Genomic DNA, 14879 nt, shown 5'->3' on the forward strand with positions numbered 1-14879 from the left:
AGTGTGTTTGTGTGCTAAAAGAAAATCAAAATGGGGTTTATATAGCATCAAGTAGAGTAAAGCAAATAAGGTAAAGGCAATCAAGAGTTCGCAAATAAGGCAAAGAGACCAATCAATCAATCAATTAGCGCTTAATAGGATCAATTAATAGGCAGGATTCCGGGAAAGGCACTTCAAATTAGGGAGAAATCAATTATCAGCCAAATTAGGGTTTAAATAAGGTAAGAAACAAGTCATATTACCTTTTTATAAGTCAATTAGAGTAAATCAACACCTAGAAATCAGGCCAATAGACTAATTAAGGCAAGTAGAATCAACTAGGAGTCACAAATAAGGAAAGTAAGTAAAAATTACAAGGAGTAGCCATCTCAGCAAAACACAATAATTTCGAACCCTAAATAGTCAAATAATCATCAATTACTCTCTGCTAATTGGTGAACAAAGAATAACAGGCAGATATTGAAGCAAACAATTAAACAAACAAAGGACTAGAACGTAGGCATGAAAGAATCAGTAGAACTAGTAAAGATAACCGAATTCAAGCACATGATACTTTAGAAAAGTTTTGCAGAAATAAAAATAAGTGAAACCCTACTTTTAGAAAATATTGAAATCGATTAATAGTAAGGAAAACAGAAGATTTTTTAAAGAAAACTACTAGATAAATTCAAAGTCGCTTCAGATCTACAAGGATCTGAATAGATTCAAGTAGAAATAGATGAAAATTGGTCGAGGTGAAAAATAATCTAGCCCAAAATCAGAGTTTCAAAACATAGACACAAAGATAATAATACTCACAAATAACGATGAACACAAGGCAAGTTCAAAAAAGAACGAAGAGTCTAGGTCAACTCTGGGTCGAATCTCCTCGAGATTTCTTCTGATAATAGAAAAATCGAACAACCAGTAGAGGTATTAGGCCAGATAAGGCCGTAAATCACCAGATGACCCCATATCTGCTCAGGAATCGAAGGGGTTTGGGGAAATTTTGGAGTGACAGCACCCTAGGGTTTGGGAGTGTCTCAGAGAGATAGAGAGGAGGAAAGAATTTGGGGGCGGCGGGGTCAGAGAAATGATTAGGGTCTTGGGATGTTAGGTTAATTAAAAAAGGAAAGAGGGTTTTGGACCGTTGATCTTTGAGATCTACGACCAAGATCAGTTCCGTGTTGGGGCGGGTTAGATAGAAAATTGGACTATAGTTTGGGTTAGATTTAAGGGGCTAAGGTAGATTGTTAGTTTTTATGGATCCACCAAATCGTAGAGTACCTGGTTCTCTACAAGATTCTGCTTAGAGCACTTAGTAAAGCAGTAAGTAAATGAGGCAGTGGATTTTTACGTGGAAAAATCCCACACAAGGGGATCAAAAAACCACGACCTACACCTGTAGAATTTTAACTTCACTAACTTGTAATCTTACATATTACAAGCCACTTTACAATAATTCCTATTGCAAAGGATTTACTCAACTAACTTGTGGTACCTTTACCACAAGCCACTTTGGGACTATCCTAGTTACAAAGACTTTTTCTAATTTGTGATGCTATCACCACAAGCCACTTTGTAACTCTACGATTACAAAGACTTTTCCTTATGACTAAATCTAGTCATAACATAAACTCAACGAGTTAACGGATTTACAAGAGGGGATTCCTAATCAGTATGCTTCTAGGTAAATGATTTAGGAGATATAGTAAGTGCAATAACAAGGTTACAACTCAATTAGGACAGCGACAATCAATCTTTTAGGAACTGGTCCGTAGTGGCGTTCAACCTTGTTCTTCAAGCTTGTGAGGATGATTTCTCTATTTTTGCAAGAGTGGGCTAACAGTGTGGTGCCGTGCGGCAGAAACAGTGTCGTCGGTCACTTCATTTCCAGCTGTGTCCAAATGACTTCGTACTGCTTATGAGGAAACTACAAGAGCATCAGGTCCTTGTTTGGTTCCTAGCTCCTGAAGCTGTAGCAGTTCATCTTTAGCTGAAATCTATTAAAGTTTGCAGCAATCCAAGTAGGTCAGGTTACCTATCTGGTTCTTAACAATAAGTTTGTTAGATCATCAAAACATCAGGCAAGAGTATTTAAGATCTATCAATTTTCCCCTTTTTGATAATGACAAACTTAAACAATTATAGATCAGAATTGGAGCAGTAAAAACTAAACCAGTTTCAAAGAGTTCCCCCTGAGATTATGCCGAAACCTTACATGGTCAGAGTAATAGAGCACAAGAACCAGTTCCCAATTTGTTTCCCCCTAAGTCCTATATTAGTCTTTCCCTCTTTTGGCATCATTAAAAAGAACAACAGTACAAAGAAGTCCAGCTAAGCTAACTCATGCCACATATGTGCACACAATCATGAGAAAGAATAGAACATAGAGAGAAAGTACGAGACATGATTCATATTAATAATTTTTAATATGCCTCTTCCTTTGAAAGAGGAAGATGCAACATTGGACTTGTTCACATGAGCAGTGGTAGCAGTACATCCCCACCATAAAAAAAGTAACCAAAAAAAACATTCATCAACCATAAACAAAGAAACAAGAAAAAGGAAACACATCTAGAAAATTGGTCACTGAAGGGGTTCTTAGGGGGCACTAGAAGGAAAAGGCTTGGAAGCTGCAGCAAGTGTCTGGAGAACAAGGTTTATTCGGGCATTTCTCGACTTTTGCTCGTTAAGCAGTTCAGCCTTCAGGTTCTCAACCTGCGCCCTAAGATCAGCATTTTCTTGGGTCAAATAGACCACCTCATCATTCGACATGGGAACCACTTGGGCTTGCTGACCTTCCAGGATAGCATTCCTGGCCTTCAATCGACGTATTTCCTCAGCTGCACTGTTCTAGGCATTGATGAGCTGAGACACAGTTGAAGTACTTCCTACCTCCCCCCATACTTCTCAATACACTCGCACTCTACCAAGGGTATCTATGAGAATGTCTGCTTGCGGGTCCCCACTTTACCTGTTCCCAGTGGAACCTTAAAGAATTTGAACACCTGAGTAAGCAAGAATCCATAGGGAAGCCCATGATTACCATTCTTGAAATTGGCAACCTTCTGCATATATTCAATCATTATGGCAGGCAGACTCACAAGGTTGAAACTGTCTAGTTGCTACATTAGGAATAGATCATATTTTGAAGTTACAGACCTCTTTTCTACTCGAGGTAATAGGAATTTGTTAACCAACTCAAACAACAACTAGTAGACAAGAAGTAGTGCTTTCTTATGGATCCGGTCCCCTTTCTGATTAAAATTATCTTTCACCACTGCATTTTTGAAGTTATACTGACATACATCTCGTACACTCAACACCCCAACTGTAGGAACTTTCAAAATTTCTCCAAGCAATTGCACGTCAAAGACGATGTCTACCCCATTGACTAAAGCACAGACATGGTCAGTATTGACTGGAAAGAGACTGGCAAAGAAACTCTGTACCTCCTCCTCATACATTTTAGGGGCATCAATGTAGAATACATGCATCCATTGTTGAAACTCCACCATTTCCAAAATTGGTACATTCTTGCCATCTCTGAGATTGTTGGGTCAAACGTACGACCTAGCAGAACTTTTTGATGGCTTTGGCGCTCAGAGCCAAGGTAGACCTCACTTCTTGCTTTCTTCCCAGAACTAGGTTCATCAACTATTTCAGACTTGCGTTTCCTAAGCTTTTCTCCACTAACTTTGCCTTTCCCCTTGGACTTGACAAGAGTATCCTCATCACTCACTACCTCCTTCATCTTGGACTTAGATGTAGACCCTTTGTCCATGGAACAGACTCAGCTTTTTTCGAGGACCGCCTAACAAGGGAACCAGGTTCCTCAGGAGTTCCTTCTTCCACCTCAACTATAGGGATAACTTCATCACTTACAGGTACATCATCCTTCACCAACTTTCTTCTTTTCTTCTTACTACTTTTCTTGCTCTTTTGGAGTGCAGAATCGTAGGCCACTTTGACTTAAAGCCTGGTGGTAGGTCACTTGATTTCAGACTCAGGAGTGGATACAACCCTTTGCTTACTTATGAATGCATCAAGGGACACATTGTCCAGGCCTTCTTCATCACTAGATCGCATTTCTGGTGCTTGAATTTCCAGGGGCACATCATCGACTGCAGGAACAACACTGTCCTAGGGATGAGAGTCCTGACCTGGGTCCTCCGGACATGGATCAGGTTCCTCATGTGATGCCCTAGTAGTGAATACTACTGCATCCCCTTCAACAGCCATAATGTCCCCTTCTTCCCACACGCTTTGTGACTCATGTTTCTGGAAAATAACTTCATGCAAGACCCCATCAGCGGATACCACAAACACGGTCTTTTCTTCTTCAATCGGTGCTTCCACAAAAATGAAATTGATGACAGCAATCGCAGAACTTTTTGTGAACTCAGTATTTTGACCTTGTTCTCCACTTAGGTTTTAATTGGTGGGAACAACAGACGACGGAGAAAGCGGAACAGCAGCTTCAAGGGTTTCTGAGTTGGGAAGAAATTTGGAGACTGGGGAAGGTGTGGCTGCAGTAGTAGAAGTGATAGAGTGTGACGAAGGCTCAGTAAAAGCGAGAGGTTCCATATATGGATTAGAGGTAGTAACCACTGAGGCAGAGAAATCAGAAGTTTTTTCAGCTATTGGGAGAAGAGGTATGATGATCCTTCCCTTTTGGGTGAATCTAGAGTAGGGCTTATGGTCAAGAAGAACAGAAGAGATTGTTTTTAAAAGGAGAGAGTAATTATGAAGGGAGAGGAATGGGCACCGGTTCTGAAACGGCGGTTGGGCGTGGAGAATTGCAATGTTTCAGAGGGAGATGGAACGTTTGAATTGAAGGGACGTGACAACAGGATATGAAAAGTTGATGATATGGCAGTTGTATTTTGTACCTTTTTATGACGTGTATTAAAAGGGATGCACAGAACTACTAACCTTTAGTACAAGAACCTGGTTCTTGCAAAAGCATTTTCTTCATCTCCTTTTTGAAAAGAATTAATCCTCTTTTATCAGTCACGCACTGCATCTACTGCTTCTATGCTTATCATGCGTGTTTACCTGCAACGGTATTGAAGTGAGTTAGACAGGGCCAGAAAACAATTTGAATTAATTATTTCTTAAGAATACGAGCCAGGCAAGGAGGAATCAGGTTCTTAATTTGGCTTCAACAGTCCTAACTTACTCTGTTTCTTTCAAATTGTTCCCTACTTAGTGCCTTGGTGAAAATGTCTGCAATTTGATCTTGTGCTGCAGAACTTCATGCATATCAACCCTTCTCCACATTATCTCTCAGAAAATGATGCCTCACATTAATATGTTTGGTCCTTTTATGTTGAACTAGATTCTTTGCCATGTTGAGTGCACTGGTGTTGTCACATATGAGGGTCACACTCTCAGTGAGAACTCTAAAATCCTCTAGCTGCTGCTTGATCCACAAAAGCTTAGCACAATAGGATGCTGCAGCTACATATTCAGCTTCAGCTGTTGAAAGAGCCATTGAATTTTGCTTCCTTGTCCCCCAACAGATAAGACATATTCCTAAGAAGTGAACCATCCCAAAAGTGCTTTTTCTATCTACAAGATAACCTACATAGTCTACATCAGCATACCCAATCAGATTAAAATGATCACCTGATGGATAATATAGCACCAGGCCCTACATGCCTTTGAGATATCTTAGTATTCTTTCGGCAGCCTTCAACTGAAATTCCTTGGGATTTGATTAAAACCTTGCACACAGCCCCACGCTGAAAACAATAACAGGTCGATTGTCAGTGAGATAGAGGAAACCTAATGATGCCTCTATACATTGTTTTATTCACAGGAGATCCAGTTTTATCCATGTCCAGTCGAGTGGTAGTTGCTATGGGAGTGTCTATGACTTTTGATGCTTCCATGTCAAACCTCTTCAAGAGTTCCCTGATGTATTTTTGCTGACAAATGGAAGTACTCTTTGGGGACTGTTTTACTTAAAGACCCAGGAAGAAGTTTAATTCCCCCATCATGCTCATTTCAAATTCACTTCCCATAAGTTTTGTGAATTCTTCACACAAACAGTCAGTTGTTGCTCCAAAAATGATATCATCAACATAAACTTGAACAATGAGCAGGTTCCTTCCTCGTTTCTTTAAGAAAAGAGTGTTGTCAATTTTTCCTCTGTTAAAACCATTTTCTAAGAGTAATTTTGACAATCTTTCATACCACACTCGAGGAGCCTGCTTTAGCCTATACAGAGCTTTGTCCAATTTGAACACATATTCAGGGTGCTCATGACATTCAAACCCAGGGGGTTGCTTCACATAGACTTCTTCCTTAAGTAATCCATTCAAAAATGCACTTTTGACATCCATTTGGAACAAAGTGAATTCCATATGAGAAGCAAAGGCGATTAGAATTCTGATGGCTTCCACGCGAGCCACTGCAGAAAATGTTTCATCATAGTCAATCCCTTCCTCCTAATTGTAGCCTTGGACCACTAGCCTAGCCTTGTTCCTTGTGGTAATTCCATGTTCATCGAGCTTGTTTCTGAATACCCACCTGGTTCCTATAATGGTTCCATCTGGGGGTCTGGATACCAGGTGCCACACACTATTTCTCTCAAACTAATGCAGCTCGTCTTGCATGGATGTAATCCAATCTGCATCTTTCAAGGCTTCCTTGATGTTCTTGGGTTCTATCTGGGAGAGAAAGGCTAAGAAGGCAAGTAAATTTCTAGCTCTTGACCTGGTTTGAACTCCAGAATCTAGAGGAGTGATTATGTTGTCTACAAGGTGAGAGCTTTGATGTCTCCAGTTAGATGTCTGGGTTCATTTTGAGAGGAAGAAGGTATGTTTGGCTGATTCTCCTCTATCCTTCTCTCAGATGCCAGTGGAGTTCCCTGAACTGCATCAACCACTCTTTCTTCAGCTTCAGTGATTGTAATTTAAGTGCTTGGTTCTGTTGATGATGAGGCAGCGTTGTCTTCATTTGGCTCCTTCACTTGACTCATCATGTCTGCTTTTCCGTTTGTCATGTTAATGACTTCACTAAGAACAAGTAAGAGTTCTCCATCTTGATCTTCCTCAACACTCTTCTCAAATGATGGATGAGATTCATCAAAAATAACATGGACGCTTTCTTCAACACATTGAGTTCGCTTGTTATATATCTTATAAGCCTTGTTTTGAGAAGAGTAGCCAAGAAATATTCCTTTGTCACTTTTGGCATCGAACTTACCAAGCTGATCCTTTCCATTGTTGAGAACATAGCATTTGCATCCAAATGTTCTTAGGTGAGTCAGCTTGGGTCTTCTTCCATTCAGAAATTCATACGGGGTCTTGTTCAGAAGTGATCTGATCATGCACCTGTTCACTAAGTAGAAGGCAGTGTTGACAGCTTCAGCCCAGAAGTTCTTTGCAAGTCCACTGTCAATTAGCATTGTTCTTGCCATCTTCCAGAGTTTTGTTCTTTCTTTCTACTACTCCATTTTGTTGGGAAGTTCTGGGAGTTGAGAAGTTGTGAGTGATGCCATTTTCATTGCAGAATTCATCAAATTTGACATTGTCAAATTTTGTCCCATGATCTGATCTAATGCATACAACTCTAGACTCCATCTTCACTTGGATTTTCTTCACAATAACCACAAATACTTCAACAGTTTCATCTTTTGTTCTGAGAAATAGAGTCCATGTGAATCTGGAATAGTCATCCATGATTACAAAAATGTATCTCTTTCCTCTTCTACTGTACACCCTCATAGGTCCACACAGATCCATATACAGGAGCTCAAGTGGCCTTAAGGTGCTCACATCTCTTTTTGACTTAAAGGAGGATTTCACATATTTTCCTCTAGCACAGGCATCACAGACTTTTTGAATCTTGAATTGTGACATAGGCAGACCATGGACCAGGTCCTTCTGAATTAGTTTGTTCAGAAGGGAAAAGCTTGCATGGCCCAGTCTTTTGTGCCATAGTTCAGCATCATCATCAACCGCCTTCAGACAACTCAGATCACCACTCTATAAGGATTCGAAATCAGCAACATAGATGTTCGTGTATCTTTTAGCCACTAGTACTATTTCACCGGTCACAAGGTCAGTGACTGTACATATTTTGGACAAGAATTCCACCTTATTTCCTTTATCACAAATTTGAGAAACACTCAGGAGGCTGTACTTAAGTCCATTGACATAATACACATTTTCAATAAAATGAGCGAGTGACTTCCCAACTTTTCCAACTCCAAGAATGTACCCCTTTTTTCCATTGCCAAAGGATACATTTCCTCCTTACAGGGCTTTTAGTGAAAGAAAGTTTGTGGTGTTCCCAGTCGTGTGTTTCGAATATCCACTATCCATGAACCATTTTTGACCACTTCCTTTCACTGTTCCCTGCACAAGAGATTAGGAGTTAGTTTTAAGCAAGAGGATGAATAAGAGCTCTCTTAGTCCAAGCGGTAATGTACGTTTTTTGTGAGTGGAACCTGGTCCTTCGTTTGTGGTCACAGTTTCAGTAGCCACTTTGTCTTTCTGTACTGATTGATTCTTGGCCTGGACACCTTCCTTAAGGTGCCCAGTGTTCCCACATTGGGTACGAGGCCAATTATCAGATGTAGTGGTGCTTTTACCGTGAGGGTTGTGAGGAGTTTTCTCCCTTTGGAACCCTGCTCCCCGCCTTTTTTCACTATCATTAGTGAGCAAGGCAATAGTAGCTTCTGAGGACCAGGTCCACTTTAGAGACCTTTCAAGATCATTCATTACTTTTTCTAGATTGGCTTAGAGGAGCTCGTTTTTCTCAATTTCAGCACATATCCTACATCTCAAGGCTTTCACCTCATCTTCAAGCCTAAGGTATTCCTCACTAACTATCTTTTTTCTTCTTTCAGAGCTTTCAGGTTTTGACTTAGTCAATGGCTTTACTATTATTTCCCTTTGGTCTGCAGTTTCTGCCAACAGATCACTCTTTTCTTTTCTAAGAATTTCAATGGTTTTCTTTTGTTCAGTAACTGCAGCTAATAAGTCTTCTCTGGTATGTTCAGATTCTTCTAGTTCTAAGAAAAAGGAATCACTATCCTCTGCAAGACTACAAAAGGCAGTAATTAAAACATCATCTAAACACATGAGTTTTTTTGGAGAATAGGATTTCAGATTTTTCTGAATATTCCTGAAGTTTACCTCTTCGTTGCCTTTGTCTTCATCATCATTTGATTGAGCCATCAAAGCAAGCGTTGAGAAATATCCAATCTTCTCGCCTTCAACTGCCATCATGGAACTATCACCAGTATTAGGTTTATCTTGTTTTACTTGTGTAGTTCCCTCATGAGCTGTTTGCAAAGCCTCCCATATTTCCTTGGCAATGTCGCAGGTAGAGATTTTGTCGTACTCTTTAGGTCCCAATCTATATACTAGAAATTTTTTGGCACGAAAATTCTTTTCCATCGCTTTCTTGTCTGCTTCAGTATATTCTTTGTTGGTTCATAAGGACCATCACAAATGATATCCCATAGCTCACAGTCTTCAGCCATGATGAAATCGTGCATTCTCGCTTTCCACCACCAATAGCATTTTCCATCAAACTTGGGGGGTCGGTATATAGATTGACCTTCTTCAAAATTTAGTGGAGCCGCCATAAGGATCCTTCCTAGGTGTTAGCCTGATAGGAGGAACCAGTTTTGATACCAATTATTAGTCTATATGGATCCACCAAATTGTAGAGTACCTGGTTCTCTATAAGATTCTGCTGAGAGCACTTAGTAAAGCAGTAAGTAAATGAGGCAGATGATTTTTACGTGGAAAAATCCCACACAAAAGAAGCAAAAACCCATGACCTACACTTGTAGGCTTTTAACTTCACTAACTTGTAATCTTACCTATTACAAGCCACTTTACAATAACTCCTATTGCAAAGGATTTACTCAACTAATTTGTGGTACTTTTACCACAAGCCACTTTGTGACTATCCTAGTTACAAATGCTTTTTCTAACTTGTGATTCTATCACCACAAGCCACTTTGTAACTCTACGATTACAAAGACTTTTCCTTATGACTAAATCTAGTCACAACATAAACTCAATGAGTTTACAAATTTATAAGAGGATTCCTAATCAGTATGCTTCTAGGTAAGCGATTTAGGAGATATAGTAAGTGCAATAACAGGGTTACAACTTAACTAAGACAGCGACAATCAATCTTTTAGAAACTGATCTGTAGTGGCGTTCAACCTTGTTCTTCAAGCTTGTGAGGATGATTTCTCTGTTTTTGCAAGATGCTTGAATGAGAAACAGAAACCTTCCAGTGATGTTTTTGTATAAAGCTCATTTGGTACATCTTGATCACATCACTTGAAATGATGTGAGTACTTTGTTTGGTTAGAGAATGAGTGGGCTGACAGTGTGGTGCAGTGCAGCAGAAACAGTGCCGTCGGTCACTTCATTTCCAGCTGTGTCCAAATGACTTTGTACTGCTTATAAGGAAACTACAAGAGTAACAGGTCCTTGTTTGGTTCCTAGCTCCTGAAGCTGTAGCAGTTCATCTTTAGCTGAAATCTATTACAGTTTGCAGCAATCCAAGTAGGCAGGTTCCCTATTTGGTTCTTAACAGTAAGTTTGTTAGATCATCAAAATATCAAGCAAGAGTATTTAAGATCTATCATAGACGAATTGGGTTGGGGTTTTAATTTGAATTGGGTTGGGGGTCCGAATTTAAACATGATTAAAGGGGCTATTAGTTAGATACCCAATTTATTAATAAAATAATTTGTAAGAATAGTTAATTAAATTATAAAAATAATTTTTATGCATGAAGATGATTTAAAATAATTACTTAGTATTATAAAAATATAAAATATTATTTTCTTGTGAAATAAGGTAATTATGCACACACGAGCTATTATTGCAAAGTTATTGCAATTATAACCCTAACATATACATATGACTATTTGTGAAATAATCAAAGCTCAGTATAAATATAAATGATAAAATTAAGCAAATAAAATTATCATAAAATTGTTTGTAATGCAATTAGTAATTATTTATATACTAAAATGCTAGAACAAATTAATTAAAATCCTTTTTTTTTAAATTACAGGAAAATTATGGAAAAATACTGGTTGATGCTCATGCACTATTTTGAAAGTATATATGCATTTTAAAATATATGAGGAAAACATTGGGTATCAACAACCCTTTTGTTTTAACATTTATACGGGTCTAGGGGATATGAAGGGGGTAAGCGGGTCAGGGTTGAATGGGTCAGGGATCCAACTGGGGAGATTGTTAGGTTGTTTAAAATTAAGCCACGTGTCTCTCTAAAAGGTTTCGTTGTGATGGGGGTAAGAATATTAAAATAAATAATGTTAGGGATAAATAATGTAGGAAAGTATAACGGAGGGTACTAATAACTAATTATTATAGCACAGGGACACAAATGACCTTTTTCCGTGTGAGAAGTCTGTCAAAATGTTAAACATCTAGTGAAAGGACTCAAGTGAGTAATTTATTAGGAATAAAGCGACCCCACTGTCCATGTTCTTGATCAGTCGCCGGGGTCTAGGGGGAAATAGCAAAACGAACAAAGAAAAAATTCGGTAAAACTTAAACTCTGTAATTATAGGATAGGAAGTAGTAATAATTTTATTATTGAATTACCAATTCAATTTTGAATTTCACTCACTTAGGACGTTATTATGATTCGACATTAACCACAATCAAACTCAAGAAGATTGGCAATTTGGCATCTTCTATGTGAAGTGCACGTACTCATAATTTGGACTACTTTTTTTTTTTTTTTTTGGTTATAATAATTGTGGCAATGATAAGCATGATAAACTAAATTATTCTTATGTAAATATCTATGCCAACCCACACCATATCTACGAAGATTTTCTTATATATGAAAATAATTTGAAGGGAGGATTTTATTCAGCAAATCTAATAAAGAAAAGCTAATATAGAGATCTTCAGCTGGATGATACTGATCTCTTGCTATTCTAACTGCATTTCCTCTATTTATATACATTTATTAAATGGTAATATACCACAAACACAACCATGTGTACCTCAACATCAATATTCCCAAATCCAAGATCAGATTGCTTTCCTTTTTTCTTTCTTGTTGGGAGGTTTGGGGGGAGGGGGAGGGGGAGGGGGGATTTTGCTTGGACTTAATTGTTAAGAATAATAACTTTCGTCACTGTTCGACTGGTGGATCTTATAGTCAAGCTCCCTTCTGCCTTTGCACTTGCGGGCCAATCTCCATCCGGCCGGAGGAATACACCTTCGTTACCTTTTGGGAGGCCTATGCCCCATTGAAACTTTCTACCTGAGAGAGTTCCTTGGCCCATAAGCCTTGACACAAGGTTAGAATTCTAACCCTTTCAGAATGGTATTTCACTTATGGCTCGAGTCCCCGAGAAGGAGGCCTGCTCTACCCATGAATTATCCAGTAATAGATATTTTACAATCAGAACTACCTATATAGTAACATTGTCTAATTATAAAAGTTTGTTGGATAGCCGACAATAAAATGTTACCATATAATGTAGGAATTTTTACTTCCTATAGCAAAGGTTAACACCTTATTTATTTTAAATAAATACCATTTTAAAAAAATATATTATATAGATACCTTTTAAGGTTTATAGCAAAATATTTAGTTTTGGTTACCTCCTAGGCCTAAGCCACTAAATACGCTATTCAGTTACACTATTTTCTTTCTCTCTCTACTTTGATACATCCCATTCTATTCCCCTATCCCATTAAAATTTCCGCTCTCCTCCTCTTTCTAACGGTATCTTCTCAGATGGATAGACGATATTGCAACAAATATACTAGTCTCTCCGACAGGAACAGTCCCCAGGCAGTGGGCAACTGCAATCGAGTGTATATCCCATGATGCTCGGGCAGAAGAACAAAGGGATTTACTATGAAAGCAAAATTCGACCTAATTTATTTGCAAAGTAAAGAGGCTTATTAGGCAAAAATTCAACAAATTGATTAAGAAAAGTTGAATTTTTTATTTTATCAAAAGTGTAGAGAAATCAAGAATGACAAGTCCTGGATCAGAGAGACTGGCTTTGACTCCGGTGAATCGAACGCCTATTTCGGAGTCAGGTAGGGTTTCAAGTTCAAGAACCCCTTTGACAGATGAAGTCATATGGAAGCGATTGCGTGAAGCTGGGTTTGATGAGGACTCCATTAAATACGGAGATAAAGCAGAGTTAATATATTTTAATGTATTTTTATGTATTTCATTGTTTTTTTTCATTGTAATTCAATGTATCTCGTTGTATTCTATGTATTTCATTGTATACACTATCTTTTTTTTCATTGTATTTCAATGTATCTCGTTGTATTCTATGTATTTCATTGTATTCACTCTCTCCCTATATGTCATGAATGTATTCATATGTTTTTTTAATTAATATAATTTATGTATTCAGATATATTATATAATTTCTCTGAAGATTGCTATATTTTGGGGTATTTTTCGGTTGAGAATCTTTTTTATAACTGAAAATACAAATTTGTGTGTTATAATTGAGTTTGTTGAGTTATATTAGGAGTCTATTATGTTAATTGATTCACTTTCCGTTTTAAAAACAGTGTACTCCCCTATTTCACACCGTGAATACAGTCGAATACAATAATCTGTCCAGTTGTAACCCCATATTTCACTCCATGAATATAGTCGAATACACTTGAATACAACAACTGATTAGCTGGACTTCCCTGATTCACGCCTATTTTTGCTATTGTATTCATGAATACAATAGCTTAAATACATCAAATACATCTTATAACCACAGAAAAGGTATTTATAATCTGTAATATAGCAAATAGTATCTATAAATGACTAATTACTACTAAAAGGTAATACTTTATGAAAATTTCTCTAAAATAATCTGTTCAGCTGTAACCCCATATTTCACTCCATGAATACAGTCGAATACACTCGAATACAACAACTGATTATATGGACTTCCCTGATTCACGCCTATTTTTGCAACGGTATTCATGAATACAATAGCTTAAATACATCAAATACATCTTATAACCACAGAAAAGGTACCTATAATCAATAATATAACAAATGATATCTATAAATGACTAATTACTACTAAAAGATAGTGCTTTATAAAAATTTCTCTGTAATGTATCAAAATTTGAAAATATTTTTCTATCTTTTCTTTCAAAAACCCATTGACGGGAAGGATCATATCAAATTATGGTAAGCTGAGACAGTCTTTACATAATTCAACATATCCAAATGTAAAAACTTACCTGCACCAGATGTGTGTATCAAATTATATTAATTCTTTTAAAAATAACTCCATTCAGTTAAAAAAAAACTTTCTGGAGCTTAAAAGAAGTGCTTACCGTGGCAAAGAAACAATAGGTAAAAGCTAAATCAAAATGATTCCGTAAAATGGTACAGGTTATTACAAAAAGAAGAAATTAACTTCAATAGCTGTCTATCCAAGCGTTTAAACTTAAAATAGATGATGGTGGATATATAATATTTGTATAATCCATATATAATATATAGATAATCGTGTATAATTATTATATAATCTATATTTATTAGCTAGAAAAAGTAAACAGTAAATTCGACTAGCTATTTGTGTGAATGATCCGTTACAAAAAATGGTGCAAGTACAACTAAGGGAATGGAAACTTGAGAAGTTGCTTGCAATTGATCCAGCTAAGAGGTAAAAATTGCACGGGGCGTCCTATTTGGCCGCTCCCATTTAACCTATACCCATTTTTGTAAAAAGTTTTAACTTGTACCCGCTTTTTAAACAACTTCAGCCCCCTTTTTCCTTCTCCTTTTCCTTCTTCTTCGTCTTCTTTTTCTTCTTCTTCTTCGTCTTCTTCTTCTTTCTTCTGCTGTTGTTGATGCCGCTATGGAACTTCAGTACA

The sequence above is a fragment of the Nicotiana sylvestris genome, chromosome 5 (assembly GCF_000393655.2).
Source record: "Nicotiana sylvestris chromosome 5, ASM39365v2, whole genome shotgun sequence".
Lineage (NCBI taxonomy): Eukaryota > Viridiplantae > Streptophyta > Magnoliopsida > Solanales > Solanaceae > Nicotiana > Nicotiana sylvestris.